This window comes from Macrobrachium rosenbergii, chromosome 19 (assembly GCF_040412425.1).
Source record: "Macrobrachium rosenbergii isolate ZJJX-2024 chromosome 19, ASM4041242v1, whole genome shotgun sequence".
NCBI classification, from domain to species: domain Eukaryota; kingdom Metazoa; phylum Arthropoda; class Malacostraca; order Decapoda; family Palaemonidae; genus Macrobrachium; species Macrobrachium rosenbergii.
Genome location: NC_089759.1, coordinates 3,211,409 through 3,215,139, shown reverse-complemented (window position 1 = coordinate 3,215,139; position 3,731 = coordinate 3,211,409).

Genomic DNA, 3,731 nt, shown 5'->3' with positions numbered 1-3,731 from the left:
GTAAATTCATGAGTAACAAGTTACTTCAAGAGTAATGAGTTAATTCACAAGTAATGAGTAAATTTAAGAGTAATGAGTATATTCATAAGAAATGAGTTAATTCAAGAGTAATGAGTTAATTCATGAGTAATGAGTTGATTCAAGAGTAATAAGTTACTTCAAGAGTAATGAGCTAATTCATGGGTAAGGAGTTAATTCAAGAGTAATGAGTTAATTCAAGAATAATGAGTAAATTCATGAGTAATGAGTTAATTCAAGAGTAATGAGTAAATTCATGAGTAATGAGTAAATTTAAGAGTAATGAGTTAATTCGAGTAATGAGTAAATTCAAGAGTAATGAGTAAATCCAAGAGTAATGAGTTAATTCAAGAGTAATGAGTAAATTCAAGAGTAATGAGGTAATTCAAGAGTAATGGGTAAATTCACGAGTAATGAGTTAATTCACGAGTGATAAGTTAATTCAAGAGTAATGAGTAAATTCAAGACTAATGAGTTAATCCAACAATAATGAGTCAATTTAAGAATAATGAGTAAATCTAAGAGAAATGAGTAAATTCGAGTAATGAGTTAATTCATAAGTAATGAGTTAATTCAAGAGTAATGAGTAAATTCAAGAGTAATAAGTTAATTCAAGAGTAATGAGTAAATTTAAGAATAAAATAATGAGTAAATTTATGAGTAATGAGTAAATTCAAGAGTAACGAGTTAACACAAAAGTAATGCGTAAATCCAAATAACGAGTAAATACATGAGAAATGAGTTCATTCCTGAGTAAGAGTAAATTCACGAGTAATGAGTAAAAATTCAAGAGAAACTCAACAACTGTTCTTCGATTCCTCGTAACACTGATTTATCTGTCTTTATTTGTCATTTCCTTCATTCTGCGGTTTTCTAACAAATGAACATCGTAACAGAAGTAAAAAAAAAAGTAAAAAATGCGCCAGTTTCTTCGGCGCAGTTGCGTTTTCTGTACAACTTATAATTAAGGCCAACGAAAATAGATCTATCTCTCGGTGGCCTCGGTATAATGTTGTATGAACCGCGGTACATGAAGCTTTCAGCCGGCCGTGGTGGCCTGTGTTGTTGCGCTGCCAGAAGCACGATTATGGCTAACTTTAGCTTTACATAAAATAAAAACTGATAAGGCTAGAGGGCTGCAATTTGGCATGTTTGACGACCGGAGGATAGATGATCTACATACCAATTTGCAGCCCTCTAGCCCCAGTAGTTTTTAGGATCAGTGGGCGGACAGAAAAAGTGCGGACGGACAGACAAAGCCGGCACAATAGCTTTCTATTACAGAAAACTAAAAAAATAAATAGAAAACAAAACAATCGACTTCTTGATTCGCGGATCAACCCAAGAATGCTTAATTTCGGCCGGAATAGAAATTCACAGCTGAAAAAATTAAATAAAAGCAGCAACTTGATTGCATAACCTGGAAATAATAAAGATTCCGATGCAGGCCAATGCTACGAATTCGAGTGGCAATTGAATGAGACTGAACATCTGTGCTTTGGCTGCTTGTCTGAAAGCAGATTCAGGTACATTTATCTACTATTTTAGTTATCTATTTGTTTCTTTTTTAATAAGTGATCTCTTCTTCCTGTGTTTCCATAACCTGTTGGTAATTCTTTCTAATGAACGACATATTCTTTGGAAGCTTGAATTTCAAGCCCCTTTGGTGGGCTAGTTTCATATTAAAAGGTTTATCTTCTGAATAATAATAATAATAATAATAATAATAATAATAATAATAATAATAATAATAATAATAATAATAATAATAATAATAATAATAATAATAATAATAATGATAAAGAATTTCAAGCCAATGGCCCCTGTATGAATAGGGTTCATCTTCTGAATAATAATAATAATAATAATAATAATAATAATAATAATAATAATAATAATAATAATAATAATAATAATAATAATAATAATAATAATGAATTTAACGTAACAGGTAATGTTCGTTGGACAACTGACGGCAGATATCATATGAGAAGTATGACTGTTATTCCCAGATACAAGAAAATGATTATTGACCAACACACATCTCCAGGACACCATTTCTTAGTGAAAGTGAACTTACGAGCAGGTCCCAAATTCATGAAGCTAAACAGATGGATAAAAAAATGAGGACTCCATTACATTATGAATACGATGAGAAAATGTTCAAACTATAAAGCGTGAACAGCAATGGCAGATAACGCAATAATAATAATAATAATAATAATAATAATAATAATAATAATAATAATAATAATAATAATAATAATAATAATAATATACAAACTATAGTACGAAGGATGTATAAATGAATGTTATGGACTGGAAACTCAGACAACCCTAAACTTGACGCCGTTGTTACATTTGCAATGAGAGAGAGAGAGAGAGAGAGAGAGAGAGAGAGAGAGAGAGAGAGAGAGAGAGAGAGAGATGCACTGAGCAAGTAATAAGTAAAGCATAATATTAAACAAAATGGAATCCCACTTTATACAAAACCTGACTGAATTTCTTTAATTACTGAATTGCACTAAATATAGAATTTAGGCTCAAGGCCAAGCACTGGGACTAATGAGGTCATTTAGCGCTGAAAGGGAAATTGACAGTAAAAGTTTAAAAGGTGTGACAAGAGAAAAACCTCGTGGCTGCACTGAATCAATTGTTAGGAGAGTGTGGAAAGTAAGATGGAAAGAGAATATGAAAGGAGGTACAGCAAAAGGAACGAAAGGGGCTGCAGTTAGAGACCGAGGGCACGCTGCAAAGAAGCTAAGTAACGGCTACAGTAACCCGCACGAGGTTCTTCAATTTTACTGCAAGAAAAAATAAAATATGTCTCGGACATGTGAAGGCACTTCAGCAAAACTGAGACACGAGAAAATGCTCTTATCAAATGTCAAATTCAGAGAGAAAAATTCAGTTGTCTTTCGACGCACGTACTCAGAAGAGTTCTTGCTGGCAGAGCTTGCCTGCTTTTAATCACCAAGTGAATCTTGAACATTAAGAGACACTTTGTAAAAAGAGAGAAAGTCTCTGTTAGACTTTGTGGAACTGCATGTCTTATAATAATTGTTTTTAATCATTTTAGGCACTTCACGGTGATTTCTTTGAGCAAGTTACAGAATTCTCTTTAGAAAAAATCAGTGTAGGTCATTTTCCTTTGGTTCTTTACACAATTAACTTCTAAATCTTCTGATTTTGTGAATTTGTACACCTTTTGATAACTGTTTTAACCATATATTTTAGGCACCTAACGATGATTTCTTTTGAGCAAGTTTGAGTAAATTTTTTTTCAGAATTCTCATTCAACATCAATGCAATACAGTTTTTCTCTTATTCTTAATACAGTTTCACTGTTAAATCCCCTGATTTCAAGACCAGCTGATCTTTCACGACCTCCAAGGGTGTGGAATGTTTACAACGAAGAAAGGATTTCCTTGGTCAAACTTACCCCCAACTTCCAAATTTCAATCCTGCTTCAGGAATTTTTACTCTTTTCTTGATTCCTTTCTGATTATTATTATTATTATTATTATTATTATTATTATTATTATTATTATTATTATTATTATTATTATTCAGACGGTGAACCCTATTCATGTGGAACAAACCCACAGGGGCCACTGGCTTGAAATCAAGCTTCCAAAGAACATGTTGTCCATTTGAAAGAAATACCAGATGGTAATAGGAAATACAGAAAGAAGAGATTACGCACTAAAAAA